Here is a 24637-nt window from a genome sequence, read left to right as displayed (position 1 = left end):
AATCTCAGATGACACGACGCATTTATTCACTTTAACGTCCTGACGATGAATCAGCTCTAAATCCTGTTTTTTTTTATTTTTATTGTTTGGTCTAATTTTTCCGCGGCATCGTTTTCCCTCCTTCTCTCTCCCGCTCCAGTTAAGTGGAGAACATTAATATCACCGTCTGTCCCACAGGGATTTACTGCGGTTTCACTGATCAGGACTTTACAAGCTGTTTTCAATAAACATGTTCAAACATTTTCAAACAACAGGCTTTATGATGCGTCCATGTGAAACGCAACCCGATGCGTCCGCGGCCCCCGAAACCCTGCACCGTTTAACGTCGGCCGTGTCGTAATCACACATGTGTGGAGTTTCCCCAGAACCGGCGTGTCCGGTTACAAAGTGCTGCAGGAAGCGAACGCAGCGACTAATCAGCTGTGAGACAGGAAAAGGCCGCGGTGGCGCAGATTAAAGGGCAGCTCATCATCCACGGCAGCCGCAGTTTTACATATGTTTATACGTGTCATCGCCGTCCGTGAAAACCTCCAAACTCCGGGTCAGGACCGAGCGAGGAGGAGAGTTTCTGTTTAAATCTCATTGTGAAGATTTTATACGACGACAGTAAAATAAAAACGACGAATTATTCAGAATTACAGCAAATAAACTAGAACATTTCCTCTGGGGAAATTTTGAAAGGGCCACGGAGCTACTGCCGGTCCGTTCTGCTTCTCTCAGAAAATCTTTGTATTGGAGTCAATGAGGAGCAGAGAAAGACGTGGCCACACTTAGAGGCTGATTCTGTAAATTCTGTAAGTCTCTCTGATATTTTGAGCACATGATGAGAGACAGAACAAGTTTGTCTTACAAATTATGAAAAAATCATGTGTGTAGAGTGTAAATTGTGGCCGGGCCGAGTGTAGAAAGAGAAAAAATCTGGAGTTTTTCTGGACTCTCTCCCACTCTAACCGATGATGTCACCCACTCTGACACGAACATTCCGTGCAATACACACCAATAATAATCTCATAATTTCTCCAAAAATGATCATGGTCATTGATCAGGGATTGATCACAAACTATATGACCTATCAAAACGTGGAGTAATACGCCAATACACAAGACTTGTGTCTACTGTTTAAAGTTTAAATGGAGTCTCTAGGTGAAAGTATGCCTGAGCAGTAGACGTTTGTTAAACTCCAATGATTGGTCTTTTTCGCTCTCTTTTTTTCGCCCGGTGCGATTGCCCGTGGCCCTAATAACAATAAACACTGACGCACAAACAGTTTCTAACGTTCCTGCTCCTGAACGCCACATGAACGTAGTGACATCACTGAAGCCCCGCCCACTTGGCCTACCTGTACGATGCTGAAGCCCCGCCCACTTGGCCTACCTGTACGATGAACATCCAGACGACACTCACACCTTCAGCTGCTGCTGCTCCATGTTGTTCAGTTGTTCAGTCTGAAACAAAAAACAAACAAAAACACAGTTACACAACTACAACAACACAGTAAAGATGTAAAACGTGGAGGAGAAACAGGAAATCTTTCTTTCTTTCTTTCTTTCTTTCTGTCTTTCTTTTTCTGTCTGTCTTTCTTTCTTTCTGTCTGTCTTTCTTTCGTCTGTCTGTCTTTCTTTCGTCTGTCTGTCTTTCTTTTTTTCTTTCTTTCTTTCTTTCTTTCTCTTTCTTTCTGTCTCTTTTTCTTTCTGTCTGTCTTTCTTTCTTTTTCTTTCTGTCTGTCTTTCTTTCTTATTCTTTCTGTCTGTCTTTCTTTCTTTTTCTTTCTGTCTGTCTCTTTCTTTTTCTTTCTGTCTGTCTTTCTTTCTTTCTGTCTTTCTTTCTTTTTCTTTCTTTCTTTCTTTCTGTCTCTTTTTCTTTCTTTCTGTCTTTCTTTCTTTTTCTTTCTGTCTTTCTTTCTTTCTTTCTGTCTGTCTCTTTCTTTCTGTCTATCTGTTTTTCTTTCTGTCTTTCTTTCTGTCTGTCTTTCTTTTTCTTTCTTTCTGTCTTTCTTTTTCTTTCTGTCTGTCTTTCTTTTTTTCTTTCTTTCTCTCTTTCTTTCTTTTTTCTTTCTTTCTTTCTTTCTCTTTCTTTCTGTCAGTTTTTATTTCTTTCTTGAGCCGATGATGACAGTAAATAACACTGACAAAGTTGCGCTATGTCAAAGTTTCCCTCTGAACCTCCATTTAGTTTCATTTATTAATCAATTCATTTATTTTATATATTAATAAACCTTTATTTAGACAGGCGGGGACTTTGAAGTAGCCTGTTATGTGTTAGCTTATGCGTTGTCATGGTGACATACAGTCAAACTCTCTCTACTCTCATTTAGTTGAGTCTTCACCGTCCTAACGATGCGTAGCTACTAATTAATGTCTAATATTTATAATCTATACTTAGTTATTTCACTGTAACTCTTCCTGGTGATTCACTAATTTCTCCAAATCAATTAGCAATTGCTGCGTTCCCATGGAAACTACACCATCCCATGTGAAGGCTCCTCCTGGATGATGACGAACTTTTCACTAATATTTCATTTTATTTTTAAAACTTCTATCCATCCTGCAGATAAACGAGTGCTGTTTATCCAATGATTATCGAACTGATTTACAGTCTGCCCGGCAACTGACGAGTCATCAGAGGAAGACGGAGCGTTCACTGGCAATCAGACATCTGGAAACCATGACAATCAGAGAGCAGGAAGAGCTCAATCAATGAGACGGGACACACACACACACACACACACACACACACACACCAGCTCACTGTACACACACACAGACAATATATTAATTTGCATGAACAGACATAGAAATGCATACGTTATGCACACACACACACACACACACACACACACAAACACACACACCTGGTGTGGAGTCAACAACGTGGAAACAGTGAGGTCACGTCCCGCCTGTCGTCCAATCACAGCTCGTCACACTTCAGCTGGTTAATGATCAGCGGGGATCGGTTTCACAGAGCAGGTCACATGATCACACACTCACCGCGGTAACCAACGGCAACAGCCAACAATCACAATTTATCACTGATTATTTAGCCCCGAAGTTTTTACAACACATGTCAAAACACATGAACTTGTGTTTATGCCACAGTTTGTATTTGTCCTCTGTCCAATAATGTTCCAATCTTGTTCCAATCTTGTTCCAATATTATTCCAATAAAGTTCCAATAAAGTTCCAATATTGTTCTAATAATGTTCCAATATTGTTTCAATGAAGTTCCAATATCGTTCTAATAATGTTGCAATAATGTTGTAATAAATAAACATCCCATAAAACATAAAACAACTTCAGTAGAGACATTTATCTTCACTTTACATCGAACCTCAGACCAACACAATAGAAGAATATTTAGGACCCCCTGGAAGACGAGATGATACATCTCAAGGGGTTATCCCTTAATACATTTGAAATATTTAATATAATTTACTTTAAAGCAGGTCGTTTTGGCTAATGCTGCGTTCCAGGCAGGCTTTTGAAATCGTAAATTACAGCTTCAAGTCACAACTTACGACTTTGTAGCGTTCCAGGCAACCCACTCGTGTTTCTCCGACCTGTTTTACCTGTGAAAGTCACTATAACGGCCACTCGTAACTTCTGACCCGTGAACTCGCACCAGATCGAACTGGTACGAGTTCACGGGTCGTAAAAACACTAGTTACGGGTTGCCTTGAACGCACCATAACTTCTTGTCAGCCGATGGAGTTAGCAGCCCCCGCCCTCGTCATGGATCTATTGGTCCTCGTCCCTACGTCACCACATTCAGGCGCATCCCTTGGCTGCACACACAGAGAGGACTGCCCCTTTATGCCGTTCTCTCTCCTCATTGGATAAAAACTGTAGGATACGATAAATGTTTTCTCTTCGGCTCAGAGCAGAGCAGAGTGACTGACAGACCCGTGTTTCAGACCAAACACTCTATAGAAGTGATTGCTGTCGGAAGATACAACTATTTAAGACTTATATTAACACAAATATATTGCTTACTTCTGCTTTAAGTCCAGAGTTTTAGTTTGTTAAGTTACAGAAACAACAACATAAAGGTTTTCATCTTGAACAATTTGCTGGATTTCATTAAAAATATTGTTTCATTTTTGTTAAAATACTTATTTAAAATAAAAATAAAATAAAGTAGCGTAGTATAAAACTAAAGTAAAGTCCTAGTGGAGCAGCAGCGTGGTGCGTTCAGGTTCATCAGTCAGTCTGAAAACAGAGCTTCATCCAACTGGGACAGGAAACAGTGGCAGATACGAGGTTTCAACCTGACAGACGCTGAGTGTGTCTGTCTGACACACACACACACACACACACACTGATGCAGATGTTCTTTACCTCAGCCCCAAGGGAAGGAGACACACACACACACACACAGAGAGAATTGCTCATTTATGTGCACATGCTCACACACAAACACACACACACGGTCATTCATACACACTCGCTTAGTCACACACACACAGTCACTCTAAGACGAGCAGTCATGCAGACGTAAAGTCACTCACAAATTTTACACACAGTCTCAACTGCAAATACACACACACACACACACACACACACACACACACACACACACACACACACACAGACACACACACACACACACACACACACACACACACAGGCTGATGACACACAACATGTCTTATCTAAACAGAAGAAGAATTATAGGCCAAGGAATAACAGATGATTCTCTGAGGCCAAAACAACAACAACAACAACGACACACTGATAAAAATAACTACCAGTACTACGAGTACTGATACTGATACTACAAATACTACTACCGATACTACTACTACTAGTACTGATACAGTACTAATACCAATACCAATACTACTACAGTTTCTTTTCCAATTGCTAAAACACAATTTAGCAAACTAGGCTGGTTTCAACAAAATACTTAAAGGATAATTACTGTTTTTTACAATCTGGACCTTATTTCTAGCATAAAATCCGATCATTTCCTCCCCCAGATAACTTTGGTGTCATTACAAGTGGTTGTGATGAAATGAGCTCCAGCCGAGAGGCGCGTATATCTGTATAATGGAGTCTACAGGGCAGCAGAATGCAGCCTCTAAATAACACATTATCTGCAGAGAAACTCCTTCATTTCACCAATATTTAGTTCTGATAGGCTAGTGCTATTCCCCTCTGAGTCCGGGGTTAGCTGTTATCAACATCCGGGGTCTGTAGGTTGACCTACTGACCTCTGACCTGGATGATGATGTCATCTCTGAGCGCTGCGCGGCTCATTCTGATAATAATCATTCTGCTTCGGCATTCGGGTCCATTTTTAGCTCAACTGAGGAGAGGAAGCTATTGCAAAAACTCAAAATCTTTCCAATTTCCAATCATTTCTTGTCAAAATGTCTCATTTCTAGTCAAAACTAAACTCTTTCCACTTAAAATAAGACTCATCACCTAAAAATTATCTTGTTTTTAGATCATTTTCACTCATTTCAAACAAATTTTCACTTAAAATAAGTAGAAAAATCTGCCAGTGAAAGCAAGTTCTTTGTGCTTGTAATAAGAAAGAAAAACTTGCTCCACTATCAGATTTTTCTACTTATTTCAAGAGAAAATCTGCTTGAAAGAAGTAAAAAAGTGTCTAAAAACAAGCTACTTTTTAATGTGATGAGTCTTATTTTTAGTAGAATGAGATTTGTTTTGACTAAAATTGAGACATTTTGACTTGAAATAAGACAAATATTCTTGGTAAGATTTTGAGTTTTTGCAGTGTGGAAGCTGAACTTCATCCAGCTGCTCATTTTGTTCTGACAAGTCGGAAACACACAGAAATGAACCGTAGCATTAGCGTTAGCAACAAGCCGCGCTGCGCGGCGCCCAGAGATGACATCATCCAGGTCAGAGGTCAGCAGGTCAACCTACAGACCCCGGATGTTGATAACAGCTAACCCCGGACTCAGAGGGGAATAGCACTAGCCTATCAGAACTAAATATTGGTGAAATGAAGGAGTTTCTCTGCAGATAATGTGTTATTTAGAGGCTGCTCATCTTTAGAAGCTTTGCCATAAAACTAAAATAGTTCAAACTGTAGAGAATTATTCAGATTGTTCACATGCACAGAAACATTTATTCTTTTTAATTTTTCACCAAACAAGTCAGTGCAACATGCACAGCAGATACATTTATATTAGAGTGAACAAAGACAGTAAACTGAAAAAGAAAACAGCATAAAAACTATAGAAAACTCTTCCTCTCTCTGCAACGTCCTCCATTGTTGTTGCTCACCTGTGTAGTGCTTATACTTCCTGATTGAAGCGGTGACAATTAAAGGGATACTTCACCCAAAATCAATAATTCACCAAATCATCTCCTCACCGTCACGCCAAGGAAGGATACTACAACTGTTACTGTTACTGCGACTACTACTGCTAATACTGAGTTCTGTGAAGAGAAAACACAACTGATACTATACCACTAATACTACAACTGATACTACAACTGATACTATCACTGTTGTTATCATCTTGTAACTACGACTGATACTGCTGATACTACTACAGTTACTACCACTAATACTATAACTGATACTATTACTATTGTTATTATCTCTGTAACTACGACAACTTATACATATAGCCTACTACAGTTACTACCACTAATACCACCACTGATACTGCAACTGATCAACCCAACTCCCAGATGAGAGAGAGAAATCCACACATAAGCTTCTATACATCTTCACACACACACACACACACACACACACACACACACACACACACACACACACACACACACACACACACACACACACACACACACACACACACACACACACTCAGGCCTGGCTGTGTGCCAGTTGGAGCCGTTAATGACGAGTGAAACAACGACCACCAGTCGACTGTTAATCAAATCAGAACTGACTCGAACAATAGACGACGCTTCTGCACACACACACACACACACTAACACACACAATTCTGCACACACACACACACACACACACACACACTAACACACACACACACACACACCACATTTTAATGAAACAAGATGGCCGCCGCTGCTGTAGCATCAACACAGAGGTCAGCGGGTGTAGAGAAGCTGTTGGAAACAGTCGGGTTAAAAAAATTCAAAGAAGGAGAAGAAAAGAAGCCGGTCAGTGTGTGTGTGTGTGTGTGGTTTCACCTCACACACACACACACACACACACACACACACACTCCTATGGTGTGTGTGTGTGTGTCTGTGTGTGAGCGACTCCTCAGGCCACAGTGAAGTGAAGCTGCTGCTTCGTCCACTTGGTCAAAGTTTCCACTTCTACAACTAAAAAACTAAAAAACTAAACTTCCTGGACACAAAATGGCGGCTGATGTTTGGTTGGTTGCTCGGTTGCTCGGTTGGTTGACAGCGGCTTGTTGCCACGGTGATGAGGTAAGTGACCCTGTGGCTGATGTTTGTTTGTGTTTCTCAGGAGGTGAAATAACGTTACACTATAAAACTATTTCTAATAATCAGTAGCTGATAGTTTTATTGATCGTCGCCGTCGTCTGATTCATTTCAACTTCTCTCTAAAACACAACACACAACGCTTCCTGTTGTTGTTTACAGTGTGTGACTGTGCAGCTGGGAAAAAAACAAACAACATCTTTGTCTAAAATAAACATTAAAATGTTAAAAATGAGCAGCGAGAGTTCGGACGGTCAGTGAAGCGCTCGTTGATCATTTATAGATGATGTCAAGTTTATTTTAATTCACGTTTCTCACTTTCACTTCAATTTAACTTTATTTATTTCAATTACATTAACAGTTAAAAATGAGACAAATTAAAGAAAAATATGAGGAAGAAGTGAAAAATGACTGAGATCAATTTGTGTCATTTTAAAGTGTCGTCATTTTATTTTATAACACGATAACAAGTGAAGTTTTAATTTTGTTCTTTAATTGAACTGGAATTTTATACATTTAATAAATTACAATTAAGTGACATTACAATAAATTATCAAAGTTAAATATGGTTAAAATATATTTCTATAGTTTTATGTTCAAACCAGTGAAAGACGTGAAAAATTAAATGAAACACAAATATTATAAAGCACAGTATTCAAAACAGTGTCAATGTGAGTTCACAAATGATTTTATTATCACATCATATCTATTTTATTTTTATATGTGTATGTTTTGTATAATTTTAATTATTTCGTCTGATTGACAAAAAATAATTTTAAATCCTCACGTTTTAGTTTTAAAGTTAAAACTTTCATGGTTTTATTTTACGACTCAGCGGCCAATTTGTTCAAATTTAAATTTCCCGTGTTTCAAGACACGACGAAGCTTCATTATGATTTAAACTCACATATGAACAGTTCAACTCGACGCAGGTTGAACTCTGAGTTTCATGTTTATTTCCCTGTGAAATAAATGTTAAATCGTTGGTTATTTGCAGCCGTGAAGGTCTGAAGCTGCAGACGTCGGAGCCTCGGCCTCCATCAACACACTGTACAACACAATATCTTTAAATGTTCATTTTAATTCTGTTTTTGTGAAGCTTCTTTTTTTATTCCCATAAACGCCCGAGGCCTTAAACGCACCGTGACCGAGGAGAGTTTTAGTTTTATCTTGATTCTTTCTTCGTTTAAAGATTCAGCGTCACAGTTTTTACAGTGATAATAACATATATAATCTTCAACGTTTCCATGGAAACTAAACATCGTCAGTAATTAAAAGTCCAAACGTCAGGAAATAAAATATGAAAAACAACAAACAGGATCTAATCTGAATTTCCTCAGTGTGGTTTATCTTTTATCTCATCGATCTCTAAGTTTATATAGATGTTTTTATATAACATATATAAAAAGGAGAAGAAAAGAAGCCTATAAATTGAACAAACGTCGATGTTTTATGCCGAAAAATGAACAAATTAGTGCCTGAGCAACATGAATCAATCAATAAAATCCTAAATAATAAGAATAATCATCAATAATGTTTAATTTAATTTCTTATCTTGATCCACTTTAACCTTAAATCTGTTCGTATCCAGTGCGACGTCTTTATATAAACTCGTCTGTGTTGTCACGACGACCTCATCTCAGACTGTGGTGATGTCACGGTTGAAATCAGCTGTTTACACAAACGTCCATCTGCTCCTCAAACCTGCGTCTCGACCAATCAGACGGCTCGGCTGAACGTTGTGTAAAACCTCTGTCAGGTTACATAAAGGTCAAAGGTCAAACCAGGCCTGATACTACTACAGTGTACCGACCGACCTACTGCTACTTCCTGGAGACCAGCTGTCAATCAAAGCTTCAGTGGGCGGGGCTCGATGACATCATCACACCTCTGTTTGCATACAGATGTGTGTGTGTTTTATATAAGAGTCACAACAAGTAAATACACAGCAGATTTACACACACACACACACACACACACACACACACGTCCTGTTACTTTGATTTTAATATTTGATTATCTATTGATAAGTCTGTGTATATAGAGATATATTTATATAGTTGTAAAAAGAGAAGTTCACAGATGATATAAGCTATAAAAAATGTTGCATGGCGACATGTTTCAGACCGAGGAATTTACTCAAATTATTTTATGCTACTTTTGTTCTTCTTTTTCTTCTTTTCTCTGACACATATTTTATCTAATTTGTGAAATTATTCTTTAAAAAAAAGGGGTAGACGACAGAAGTTTGCTTTTTTCTGCCCCTTTTCATTCACAAGTTGCATTATTGTAACTTTTTTTGGAATTGTTTTATTCTCTTTTTTCAATGAATGAAACAAACTAAACTAAATTTATTGATATAAATGTCATAAAACAGAACTCACTGTAACACAGATATAATTACATTTTAAATGTTAAAGCAGAAGTGAGTGATATATTTGTGTTAATATAAGTCTTAAATAGTTATATCTTCCGACAGCAATCACTTACATAGAGTGTTTGGACCGAAACACGGGTCTGTCAGTCACTCTGCTCTGCTCTGAGCCGAAGAGAAAACATTTATCGTATCCTACAGTTTTTATCCAATGAGGAGAGAGAACGGCATGCAGGGCTGTGTGTGCAGCCAAGGGACGCCGTGAATGTGGTGACGTAGCGACGAGGACTGTTACGGTGCGTTCAAGGAAACTCGTATTTTTCCGACCGTGAAGTGGTACCAGTTCGATCTGGTACGACTTCACGGGTCAGAAGTTACGAGTGGCCGTTATAGTGACTTTCACCGGTAAAACAGGTCGGAAAAACACGAGTGGGTTGCCTGGAACGCTACAAAGTCGTAAGTTGTGACTTGAAGCTGTAATTTACGATTTCAAAAGCCTGCCTGGAACGCAGCATTAGTCAAAACGACCGGATCATCACTTCTGCTTTAAATGTTGCTTCAACCATTGATGCATAAACTTGTAGATAATAATCAGTTTATTATTGTGACATATTGTGTGTGTATTAGTGTTTCATCTACAGTTTCAATGTGTCGCTGTGAAACAAACTGATTTTCCTCAGTGAGTTTGTTTTTATCTGTTTCATTATTTATTCGTGTTTATTTTTCATGCTTCTCTGCTGTGAGTCAGACTGACTGACTGAGTCTGGGGTCAAAGGTTAAACAAGCAGAGAGAAGGAGCCCCTCCCCCCTCCCCCTCCCCCCGGCCTCCCATCACCCCGGCCTCACGTCACCCCAGAGAACAAACCTCCAATATTTATTCCTAATAAATTAATAATGGGATTAGAGCTGAATCAGAGTGTGATGCGTTCAGGGGCAGCAAACAGAAAAGCGCCGTCAGTTTCCTGCAGGTTTGAGTCCAGATGTAAAAAGTGGAGGTTTCCTTTCTGTCCTGTTATATTAATGAACACTAACGAGGCAGCGCTGCTCTAACGTCTAAATAAAGATAAATACAACATTTCACAGCAGCGTTTGTTCAATAAAAACTGTTTATATTTTGATGTTTAGTTTAAAACTTCAAACTTCAAACTGTATTTCCAACATAAACGTCTCGTGGGAATCTGTGGATTAATAGTTTAGATATTAAATCATGTACAAAGCAAAGTTATAACATTTAAAACATATTGATGGACGGAGACGACGGCTGAAACCTGAGAGGAAACTGGAACGTAATGAACGGCTGTGTGTGTGTGTGTGTGTGTGTGTGTGTGTGTGTGTGTGTGTGTGTGTGTGTGTGTGTGTGTGTGTGTGTGTGTGTGTGTGTGTGTTAACTTGGAGAGGACGTGCAGTTCATTTTGTTGAGTCCAGTTCTTTATTACAGCGTCCCTGCAATACGAATCAGCACTTTACTGTAGAATCTCACACTTCATTACAGCCGGACGTCCTGCAGTAGAAACCAGCAGTAAGCTACATAATGTAGCAGCGTATACACACACTTTTACCCCACAACCAGGACTTTATATGGACACTTCACTGTAAAATCCATGTTCACAATAGGATTTATAGTCTATATTGTTGTGTATTCTATTTTTGGTAACACAACATATGAATATTCATTAGTATGTAGTTTATAACACAGTTAAAAATGTTTTATCATCATTGATGAGCTCTAACTGTGTTTATAAACTACAAACTAATGAGTATTCATGTGTTATAAATGATAAATTCAGTATTTATTAATGCTTAACTAATGCTTAATAGTGTGTACTGTACTTATTATAAAGTGTTGTCATTGTGGTTGTTGTTGGAAAGTTTTGTAATTTATTGTCCTTCCCACCTTCCTTGACTTCGGGGCAAGAGATGGAAATGAACCGTACGGCTACAAACTCTTTTCATATTTACTTTTCTTTTTTTAAAATGTTCATTAATGCATTGTCCCATTTCTGAAATAAATAAACTTGAAACCTGAAAGGAAGCAGATCTGTCATACAGATCAAGAAAATGTTTAAAACAATATATTTTCAGGATAAATATAGTCCAGTGGTTCAATATTATATAGTTTTTAGAAGAGAAGAGAACAGCTGCTTATTATTACATTGTTATAGTTTGTTTTTATTCTAATAATGTTCAATAAACATTCAGTCAAATTCATTAAATGTGATTAAACAAGATTTTATTATAAAAGTAGTGAACATGTTGAAACTTTATTATACATTTTAGCAAAAAGTGGCTTCATTCTCAACATGTAGATTCTGTTCATAGATAATTAAACAAACTTAATCTCATTTGTTCTATTTATTGATTTGGACGTTATTGTTCTGTTGTTTTATGGAGCGATACAAATAAAGTTATCACTGTTGTTATTATATTTCATTATGATTGTAGTAAAGTTTAAATGCAGAAGTTTTATTTGTATCACCAGCATTAGTCTGTTTTTTAAATTATTATTAGTTATTGATTAATGATGTGTTGTAGTTTATAGGTTTGTAAGAGACGAGATGTTTACAGACACACCTGAAAAGTCTGAATCTGCAGCTGCGTAACGAAAAGAAAAAGTCTCAGATCAAACTGTCAGTGTGTGTGTGTGTGTGTGTGTGTGTGTGTGTGTGTGTGTGTTGGACGACGTATACGACTATAAATTCTATATAACAACTGAGGAACACGTGGGTTCGTTAAAGGTGCAGATTAATCCAGACGTTACATCTGTAATCCAGGACCTGAACATCATCCAATTGTCCAGGGGGGTCGATGAAAACAGCAGATTTACACCTACACCAGCACGCGTGTGTGTGTGTTTGTGTGTGAGAGAGAGAGAGAGAGAGAGAGAGAGAGAGAGAGAGAGAGAGTCACACACACACACACACACCTCCTGTTTAATCTTTCACCTCCTGATTGAGGCTGAAATAATAAAATCCAAAACTATTCTGACCCGACGACGTTAATCTGGTCACAGTGAAGCTGCACACACACACACACACTCCTTCACTCTGTAGTTATTCATTTATTCATCTATTCATTTATTCATCTACCTACCTGTTTGTTTATTGAGTTTGTTTCCTGATCAAACTTCATGTTAACACTTTTTATCTCAGTGCTATAAACATGACACACACACACACACACACACACACACACACACACACACACACACACACACACACACACACACACACACACACACACACACACACACACACACACACAGAGCTCGTGCCTCTACTGCCCCCTGTTGGACCAGCACTAAACTGTTCAAACACAAACTTCATCAAACTTCACTTCATCTCTGATTTGTTGAGATCTGGATTTTTTTTTTTTCATCATCTCCAGTTTTAGCCCCTCCCACTTCACATGATGTCACAGAGGCTTTTCACAATAAAAGCTCAGAAGTCAGCGTTGATCAAATAAAACCAAGTTTCATCCACTGATCCAGAGTTCAGGGGTTAAAGGTTAAAACGAACCTCCATCCAGCTGCGATAGATAGATAGATAGATAGATAGATAGATAGATAGATAGATAGATAGATAGATAGATAGATAGATAGATAGATAGATAGATAGATAGATAGATAGATAGATAGATAGATAGATAGATAGATAGATAGATAGATTGATTATTATTTGTTTTTATGTTGATTATGAGACTAATTTTTAAAACTTCTTTGATTTATACTTTCATTTTGAAGGTCTTACATTTGTCTTAACACAAGTTCATCAGATAAGAGTAAGAGTTGATGTTTTTATCCTGTTTCATGTGTCCAACACTAGATAGATAGATAGATAGATAGATAGATAGATAGATAGATAGAACGATAGAACAATAGATAGATAGATAGATAGAACGATAGAACGATAGATAGAACGATAGAACGATAGAACGATAGATAGATAGATAGATAGATAGATAGATAGATAGATAGATAGATAGATAGATAGATAGATAGATAGATAGATAGATAGATAGATAGTTGATTATTTGTTTTTATGTTGATTGAGACTCATTTTAAAAACTTTTTTGATTTATACTTTTATTTTGAAGGTCTTACATTTGTCTTAACACTTTGATCCAGTAAAAGTTCATCAGATAAAACGTAACTAATGATTTGTCACAATATAAATAAAGTTGAACAGAATTGAATGAGTGAATCCAAATGTTTAAATCTGAATCTGTTCTCTCTGACCTGCTGTCTGCTGGACTGGACCGCCTCAGCGTGTTAGCTTTAGCATTAACGCTAACAACAGTTTCACAGCTGTTCTGTTGCCATGACAACCAATGACTGCACACACAGCACGCCACCCGTTCATTTATAATCAGCAGGTTAATGATCAATAGCTTCAGACTTTTGATCAACAGACTCTGGACTCTGATTGGTCGAAAGTCTGAAGCTGGTTGTTTTGGTAACATGGGCGCCTCCTCCTCCTCCTCCTCCTCCTCCAACCTCCTGCTGCTGCTGCTGCTGCAATGCATTATGGGATACTTTATATGTAAAACAGTGCTGCAGGTCTCTTACCTCCTCAGGTCGTGATGCGTTTCCTCCGTCAGCCAATCAGAGAGCAGCTCTCAGCAGAACCAGATGCTGCTGCTGCTCGGTCCAGAGTCGGTCCAGATCTGCTGCTGCTGCTGCAGGACTGGAGACACACACACGGGGAGGTGGTCCCTACACACACACACACACACACACACACACACACACACACACACACACACACAGAAAAGGGACCGTGTGTGTGTGTGTGTGTCTGACAAAAGCTGGAGAGAGGCCCAGAGAGCCTGAACAGGAATGTCTTAATGGGTGTGTGTGTGTGTGTGTGTGTGTGTGTGTGTGTGTGTGTGTGTGTGTGTGTGTGTGTGTGTGTGAGACACATGTGTATTGATGTTAAACCCCGTCAGTGGCGCCCCCCACAGGCCGCTGTGTGAGAAACAGCAGGAAAATAAACTCAGTTCAAAAGTATTGATTTGTTGAAATTAATCAGATCAACGTGTTTTCATAATTAAGATGAAAAAAAGATTGAAAAATAATTAATTTTAAACTCCAAATGAATGATTTTAAACATGGTTGTGAACAGGATATTGAAAAGTTGAAGATATTGATGAGAAAAAAGAGATTGTTCAACATTTTGTCAAATTGGCCCATTGCCATAATCCCTATAGTCATAGCAATAGGTTCGTTACCTTTAATTGTCTGTGTTTTAGAGGTAAATTCATGCAAAACCACTGATGCACGTTGCCTTCAGGGACAGTTTTTCATCAACAGTCTCTGTATTTCCCTCTAAAACAACTCTGTGTGGTAACGTTGTGTTATTATCTCATAGTGTGGTGAATGTGCAGGTCACAACTTGTCCACCAGAGCGTTGTGGAGTTGTTGGATTGTGTATTTGATGAGTTTGATGAGGGAAACCAAAGAAATCCCATAATGAGCCTCCGTAGCGTAGCTCTGAGCAGCTCACGGCTCTGCTCCGCCGTTCTAAAAACAGCTTGCACCGACAATTAAAGGTAACGAACCTACTGCTACTGAATGACTATAGGGATTATGGCAATGGGCCAATTTGCCAAAATGTTGAACTATCCCTTTAATTAAAAAATAATCATAACAATCATGTGATGTGTTTTTATTGTTGAAATAAAAAGCTGCAACAGAAATCTGAATATGATAAAAGAGTAAGTCATGTTGTACAGTGTGCGTGCATGTGTGTGTGTGTGTGTGTGTGTGTGTGTGTGTGTGTGTGTGTGTGTGTGTGTGTGTGTGTGTGTGTGTGTGTGTGTGTGTGTGTGTGTGTAGGTGTCGGGACCGAGGGGCCGTTGCTGCCGCCCGTGGCCCAGAGAGGGAGACAGTTTGGCGCTGAGCCAGGACGGACCGGAGCCCGAAGACGTCCCAGAGAGTGACCTGGAGACCCGGCTGTCGGTCCGCATGAGCGTCACACACACACACACACACACACAGACACACACACACACACACACACACACACACACACACACACAGCAGCCAATGGAGTCAGTCAAGAGTGGCGATAAATGTCTGTGTGTGTGTTTGGGTTGGTGGCTGATTGTCTATGAGCAGCTGTGTGTGTGTGTGTGTGTGTGTGTGTGTGTGTGTGTGTGTGTGTGTGTGTGTGTGTGTGTGTGTGTGTGTGTGTGTGTGTGTGTGTGTCTTTTTGTCCTCCCGACCAATCACAGATCACGACACAACTGTCCAGGAAACACACACTTACACACACACTGTTAACAAGATGGACGCTGCTGCAGCTCAGTCGTGTTGTTCACAGCGACGACTTGACTACATTACCCACAATCCTCCTCCCAGAAAGGTTTTAGACCTTCTCCTATAGGCCTACACCTGATGTAACCATGACAACCAAGGTAAAGCAGCACACCTGTCTCCACCTGTGAGAGTGAGAGCGGGAAAAAACAACAACACAACACACACAACGAGCCGACAGAGAAGATTCATTAATTCATTCATTAAAGGAGAATTCCGGTCATTTTTGACCCCTAAGTCGTGGTCCTGATGGCTGATGGAGCAAAAAACGCGACTAAAATTGATGCAGGCAAACCGGAGTTACCATGGCTACCGGTGCTAGGGATAGCGACAACGCTAACCTATGGGGGCAATTCTTTCAACCACAACAAACACTCAGAAAACAATCAAATATCTATGGTACATGACTGGAATCAAAAATAAACGGTGGAGCAGTGCAGTGGGAATGTCCATAATATCTCTGACCGTTTATTTTAGTAAAGAAATCATCACAACAAGGACAAAGTGTTAGTTTCTGTGGCGGGGAGAGCAGGCGCTCTGTGATGGGATAGTAATGTCTTTCTGGGATGTTTCAGAGTTCGGCTATCTGAGGTGAGTGGCTACATGCAAAAACACAAAGTTTATACTGTTTCTACTCTACACTATATGAGTTCAGTGGTGTCTCTAAGGATTCCAGTCATGTACCAGAGATATCTGATTGTTTTTTGAGTGTTTGTTGTGGTTGAAAGAATTGCCCCCATGGGTTAGCGTTGTCGCTATCCCTAGCGCCGGGTAGCCATGGTAACTCCGGTTTGCCTGCAGCAATTTTAGTCGCGTTTTTTGCTCCAACCAACACTGGGTGACCATCAGGACAAGCGGTCAAAAATGACCGGAATTCTCCTTTTATCTATCCACCACTTTATTTTCCCATGATCCATTGTGTCACACCACAACGGAAGTCGGTTTTCAACTTCCATTTCACTCCGTAGTAGCATTCTAGCGAGCGGCTAACTGGTAGCGTTAGCCACCGGTGTAGGCACCAAATGTGGGGGCTCCGGGCTGCCAAAACCGTTTTGACTAAATCTGATGTTTGTTAAGTCTAGAAAACGAATTATTGAACAAACATTACTATTTCTGTGTGCACGTTTTTGTAATTAGTCATGGTTATCGTAGTTGTTAGCTTTGCTCCTGCTGACAGCTAACAGCAGCAGCTAAGCTAACAGCAGGACGTCAGCTGTCAAAACCCTCCCGTTGTGGGACACGACATGAAACTACTCCAGTTAGCTCAGTCATGTTGTAACTAGGATATCCGCTGGAGAAAATATTTTTTTCATGGACCGTTAATTGAGTTATTTAGGACACTGCTAACGGCTAACAGCTAACGGTTAGCCCAGCTAATCTTTCCAGTGGAATCGAGTGTCATGGCGACACCCAGCGTCATTCTCCGGAAAGTGGTGGATAGAGAGGCCTAAGAAGAGGCCTGAGCAGGGATCAATACACTGATCAGAAGCCTGATGATGAAGATGATGAACAGCATCATCATTATCATCATCATCATCATCATCATCTCGTCTCCTGCTGCTGTTTCCCAGACGACGACGACGATGAGCAGCTCGACCTTCAAACCAGAGGGATCCAGGTCACATGTTCCTGTTTCTGACCCCTGGGCCTTGTTTACCCCTCGTCTCCATCCTCTTACTCACACACACACACACACACACACACACACACACACACACACACACACACACACACACACACACACACACACACACACACACACACACACACACACACACACACACCCCACCCCCCCTCTCAGCCCCTCTAGCTGTTTGCTGTTGTATGGAAACACGGCTAACCCTGCTGCCCTCTGAGTGTTCCTGCTAAACCAACCAACCACCCCACCCATCTGCCCATCCAGCCGTCCATACAGCACCTATTGTTCACACACACACACACACACACACACACACACACACACACACTGAACACACACACACAGCCGCGTTATTATAATGAGCATCCATGAAAATCCGCAGCGGCTCAAACGTTGTTACGACTGTTATCGACTTCCACTTGATTTTCGCTCAGTGAACTAATTTCATTTGACAAGTGAAAATGTTTCTACTTATTTTTCTGCTTCAGGCAAAAAAAAAAAAACTGAACAAAACAATTTTGTGTTTCCTCTTTTGTTGCATCGATTCAGTTCAATCAGAGCTCCTTTATTTATTAAAGCTCCTTCAGTATAAAGGTAGATGTTTGTGTTAAAGCTCCATACAGTATAAAGGTAGATGTTTGTATTAAAGCTCCATACAGTATAAAGGTAGATGTTTGTATTAAAGCTCCATACAGTATAAAGGTAGATGTTTGTATTAAAGCTCCATACAGTATAAAGGTAGATGTTTGTGTTAAAGCTCCATACAGTATAAAGGTAGATGTTTGTATTAAAGCTCCATACAGTATAAAGGTAGATGTTTGTGTTAAAGCTCCATACAGTATAAAGGTAGATGTTTGTATTAAAGCTCCATACAGTATAAAGGTAGATGTTTGTATTAAAGCTCCATACAGTATAAAGGTAGATGTCCATGTGTAGTGTGATTATAAAGCAGCTCTAGGTTCTATATTAATACTGTGAAAGTATCAAAGCCTCAGTCCACAGAGAAATGCACACAGCCTGTATTCAGAAACTGAGCCTTAAAACCAGCCGTCAGGACTTCCTGTCACTTTGTGATGTCACAACTAAGCCCCGCCCCCTCACCACCTGGACCCATCATCCAATAACTTTGCAGGATTTGGTTTCTCTGAGTGTTTTATTCTGAAATCTGCTCTATTTGTATTGGATCACTTTAGAAAACAGTCAGCCAATCAGAAGAGAGGCTCAGAGTCTCTTCTGATTGGCTGACAGTTTCAAACATTATTTTCTTGTGAAACAGATGTGTGTTCAATATAAAGATATTACAGCATGAACAATGGACTCTAGGATCAAATACTGAATAAGCCGAACAGTTGTTACACACACACACACACACCATGCATTGTTAATGTGGAGCAGCTCTTTGAGTGTGTGAGCGACTTGTCAAACAGAATCAACATCAGACTTCAGGTTCAAGTCCGACTCTACGGCGCCGCCGCCGCACCGCACGGCAGCTCACGGCTCAGAGCTCAGAGCCCCCTGGTGGCCGAGAGGAGGCTGCAGGACCCAGTACAAAACCAGAACCGGAACTAGATCAGGATCAGGATTCAGATCCAGATCCACTTTAACCCTCCTGTCGTCCTTCTGGGTCAAATTGACCCAATCCAATTCCTCCATCCTTCCTTCCTTCCTTCCTTCCTTCCTTCCTTCCTTCCTTCCTTCCTTCCTTCCTTCCCTCCGTCTTTACTTCTTCTTCCTTCCTCTTTTAATCCAATTGACCTGACCTCACATACGTATCTCACTCACAAAACAAATTAACTTTTAAAAAACTACTCAAGGCTTCACCTAATGCAGCTGACCATATGACTGGGAATCCATTATTGGTATTACAATTAGGATTACTATGACAGTAGTGAAAGAAAAGATATTACAAATGTAGGGCATTAATATATGATATGTATGAATTTTGATGTTTTTGAAATATTGTGGTAGTATGCATGTATAAATTGATGTGTGTGTGTGTGTGTGCATGTGTATTGTTGTTGTTATTGTTGTTTTTATTAAAAGTATGTTTATTATATGTGAAGTGTAGTTATGATTGGAATGTATGACTGTATGTACTGATGTCTGGGTATATCATTGATGTTACACTGTACTTTATGTTCCCTCTGGACCCCAGGAAGATTAGTGGTCGCCAAGGCAGCAGCTAATGGGGATCCATCTAATAAACAATAAACAATCTGTTCCCCATCCCTCCATCTTTCTTTCTTTCCTTCCTTCTTTCCTCCATTCTTTCCCTTCTTCCTTCCTTGAACGAATCTGTTCCCTCCATCCATCTTTCCCTTCCTTCTTTCCACAATCCTTTTCCCCTCCTTTCCCTCTTTCTTCTCTCTTCTTCCTTCCTTGGACGAATCTGTTCCCTTGCTCCATCTTTCTTTCTTTCCTTTTTTCCTTCCTTCTTCCTTTTTCCTTCCTTCCCTTCCTTCCTTCCTTCCTTCCTTCCTTCCTTCCTTCCTTCCTTCCTTCCTTCCTTCCTTCCTTCCTTCCTTCCCTTCGTCCTTACTTCTTCCTTCCTTTTTGACCCAATTGACCCAATCTGTTCCCTATCCCTACTTCTATCTTTCCTTCCTTTTTCCCTTCCTTCTCTCCTCCCATCTTTCCCTTTGTCCTTCCTTCTTTCCCTTCGTCCCTCCTTCCTTCTTTCCCTTCATCCCTCCTTCCTTCCTTCCTTCCTTCCTTGACCCAGGAGGACAACAGGAGGATTAAATCAATGAGTGATTGAGTGATATAGATCGATGTGAGGAGTAATTGAGGAGCATTAATCAGTAATCAAAGGTTGAACACGTGAAAAGAAGAAACAAATGGTGTGTGTGCGTTGTGTAGAGGATGTACAGTAGATAGTGTGTGTGTGTGTGTGTTTGACATAAACACACACACAGTCAGAATGATTACAACTCTGTGATTCAAAGTGTTTCCATTTGAACTCTGAGGATTAAGTTGCTGACTTTAATGTTCCCGCAGGGCTCAGAGTGTGTGTGTGTGTGTGTGTGTGTGTATTTGTGTGTGTGTGTGTATATGTGTGTGTGTGTGTGTATATGTGTGTTAGTGTGTGTGTGTGTGTGTTGGATTAGTCTCTATTTGAAGTGTGAGGTCTGACCTAATCTGCAGGTCTCTGTAAACAGATGCAGTGATCCTGTCTGAACACAGTGTTCACTGCCAACGTTACACAACACACACACACACACACACACACACACACACACACACACACACACACACACACACAGACACACACAGACACATGTATACTATACACACACAACACAAAGATACAACACAGAGATAAAGACACACGTATACACACAGGAGGAGGAAGAGGAGGAAGAGGAGGAAGAAAGAGGAGGAGGAAGAAGAAGACGAGGAAGCGGAGGAGGACAAGAAGGAGGAAGAGGAGAAGGAGGAGGAGAAAGAGGAGGAAGAGGAGGAGGAAAAGGAGGAAGAAGAGTCACAGGAGAAGGAGAAAGAGAAGGAAGAGGAAAAGAAGTAGGAAGAGGAGGAGAAGGAGGAGGAAAAAGAGGAGGTAGAAGGAGAGAAAGTGGAGGAGGAAGTGTCAGAGGAGAAAGAGAAAGAGGAGGAAGAGAAGGAGGAAGAGGAGGAGAAGGAGGAAGAAGAGGGGGAGAAGGAGAAAGAGGAAGACGAGGAAGAGGAGAAGGAGGAGGAGGAAGAGGAGGAGCAGCATGTTTACAGTGGGTTTGGTAAAAAGGACGTGTGGTTTGAGAAGTTTATTATAATATTAAGTTTTGTTTCTTTGTTTGTGTGAAAACATGAAAATTGTTGCTTTTTTTTTTACAGGTTCAATAAAAACAGAGACGATGTCGGTGTTGAACTGTTCTCAGTCTGAACCTGAGGAGGAAACATTCAAGAGATTTAATGTTTTAACTTTTATATTTAAATGTTAACTGAACTAAAAAAAAATGTTCTTTTTTTTATATCTGACTGAGTTTTTTAGTTTTAATGTCACAAACCAAAAAGTTGAATGTTGAACGAGCTGATTGTGTTTTTTAATTGAAGCGAAACGTGTCTGTAAAGAAGCTTTAAAGGGATAGTTCAACATTTTGGCAAATTAACCCATCACCATAATCCCTATAGTCATAGCAGTAGGTTCGTTACCTTTAATTGTCGGTGCAAGCTATTTTTAGAACGGCGGAGCAGAGCCGTGAGCTGCTCAGAGCTACGCTACGGAGGCTCATTATGGGATTTCTTGGTTTCCCTCATCAAACTCATCAAATACAGCTCTGCTCCGCCATTCTAAGAATAGCTTGCACGAACCTACAGCTAAGACTATAGGGATTATGGCAATGGACCAATTTCCCAAAATCTTGAACTATCCCTTTAAAATTGAATTATTTACATTGTTCATTGAGATTTTATCAGATTATTTTTCTTTTTTCTCCTTTTCATTTAATATTTGTTAGTTTTTTTTTCTCTCTAATGATTAAAAACCTAAAAACAGATAACAGATGTGAGCTCTCCGTGAGATAAACGTCCGTCCTCCCGTCTGCTCTGACCTCAGACCAGTGCAGGTGGAGGTGTGATGTCACGGCGGCGCCCGAGGCCCTGACCCAGAAACGGAGCCGCGGCTCAGATGATCTGGTTCATTTTCGGGGGATTTCCAGCTCAGATTAACAAAGACTCTGCCCCGTTTGTTTAGTAACAACATGATGTGAAGTCAAACACTAATACGACCGCCGCGTCGACTCGCCACCAGACTTCAAAATGCCACGGGACGTTTTAGAGTTTTAGAGGCTTAGAGCCGCTGAGCCGCCATCACGCCCAGGGAGAAGCTGCGTTAATCCACCGGCCGACCAATAAAGTTCTTCTTTGATTGTTTGGACAAAATCTGCAAAAGCCGGAGAAACAAAAACCGACGAGGATTAATCTGCAGAGAGGAAATTAAACTACACAGGTCTGAGAGAGAGTGTGTGTGGAGTCATTCGACCAATCAGGAGAGACCACTGAAGGAGACTGAAGATGTTCAACCTCCATCAGACTGAGAAACAGGAAACAGGAAACATGAAACAGGAAGCTGTTGGAAACAGAAAGAGAAGCTGCAGAAAGAGAGATCAGATTACCTGTAGACCTGAAGACCTGAAGATCTGTAGTCCTGGAGATCTGAGGACCTGAAGACCTAGACTCTAGGTCTTCAGGTCTATAGGTCCTATAGAGACTTGTATAGACCTGAAGACCGAGACTTATGCTGTGTTCAAGACAACTCAGAAGTCGGAAAAAAACGAGCTCCGAGTTGTAAAAAATGAATTGAACGGCGTCGAACTCGGAAATTACAGGTTGGAAACTCGGGTATCATATCAGAGCTCCGACTTTCTGACTTGACGTCACGATAACATCAAAACATGGCGGCCCTCGTCTTAAACGGTTAGGATTTAGACATTTTAAGTTATTTGTTGAGGTTTGAATGCATATTTTTGTGTATTATTTCAGTAGCCTATATGAAATACGTTTATATTAAGTTGTGATTGTTGTATGGTGTGAAATTGTGGTTCCTCGTATGTAACGGAAATAAGGTTTAACTGTTATCAAGGCTATAAGATTATATGTGCACTCATCTGCAGCGTCTCCTCTCCTCCAGAATAAACATAATTTACTGCTGCATTTATTTCTCGTATTCAGCTATGAGCCACAATAATACGCCAAACTTCCTTCAGGTATCCATGTTTTTTTTCTCCCGAGTTCCTGCAGCGTGAACGCAATGATGTCGGAAGTCGGAAATTTTCGAGTTGCGAATTCCGACCTCCGAGTTGTTATGAACGCAGACGGCATGCCGGACTCCATGTTAGTGAACGAGAGAGCGACGGTAAAACTTGGGGAAGCATGGCAAAAAATACTGTGCATGGCAACATGGTGCCTTGCCGTCCGACAGTTTGTTTGTTTGTTTTTACCGTTCTGTCCAGCGGCATTTGCCGTTTACCGTCTGCCGTTTACCGGACTCCATGTGAACGCAGCATTAATGATTAGAAGACCTGAGAATAACTGTAGACCTGAAGACCTGGAGACCTACAGGACCTAGTGACTTATTTCAGTACTATAGGGGGACTGTCAATGGAAATTAGCCTTTTAGCTAGAATCGAGTACATTTACATTTTATCTTTAAAATATTTATCAATGTACTGTACATTGTCCCTCTTTATCAAATAAAATGAATTGAAATTGAAGACCTGACCTAATGATTAGAGGACCTAGAGACCTGAGGACCTGGAGACATACAGTGTAAGTGCTGTTCCATTCCTGTTTACAGCATCTGGACCCTCACACACTCTCACACTCAGTCACTTACAGCTGACGTCAATTAAGTCAGTGAGGGTTCAGGGCTCGAGTCTTTAGGAGGCGGATTGGAACTGGGCCATAGAAACCTGTAGACCTAAAGATCTGAGGACAACGTCACAGGAGGAGAAAGACCCAGTGTTTTCTACTAACTCATGCGAAAGAAATGTGAATGTGAAGAAGAAGTTCCCCAAAATAAAAGCAGTTGGACCTTCAGGTTTTCTCTTTGCTTGCTGCCATGGACTGAACGTCAGGTGTTTTTGTGCAGCAACTTAAAACCTCCGCTGGTCTTCAGGTCCTGGTTCTGGTTCTGATTCTGGTTCTGGAGTCACATGAATAAACAAAACACAACAAATAATGAAACCAACTCAGTGTTGTGTTTGTGAAGCTTCAGAGGAACCTTCAGCAGCGTCTTTAATCGTCACGTCTGAGTTTCAGCTCGTTGTGGTTCAGACGCTTTTAGAACATAAATAAGAACTGTTCCTGTCTCTGCTGCTGTCACACGATGTCGTCCAACAAACCACATCTTCATGTTTATGTTTAACATAAAAGCAGAAAACAAAGGAACAGAAAAGAGG

The 24637-nt window shown here is 40.3% G+C and overlaps 1 protein-coding gene across 1 annotated transcript in view; it reads left to right on the top strand.

Annotated features, from left to right (window-relative positions):
- LOC310997934 (uncharacterized protein) overlaps window positions 1-24637 on the top strand; it is a 266892-nt gene that overhangs the window by 54194 nt on the left and 188061 nt on the right. The window lies entirely within an intron of this gene.

Source organism: Trachurus trachurus, assembly GCF_905171665.1.
Source record: "Trachurus trachurus genome assembly, chromosome: 15".
NCBI lineage: Eukaryota > Metazoa > Chordata > Actinopteri > Carangiformes > Carangidae > Trachurus > Trachurus trachurus.
Note: the sequence above shows the minus strand (reverse complement) of the source record. Positions and strands in the feature narration are given on the sequence as shown.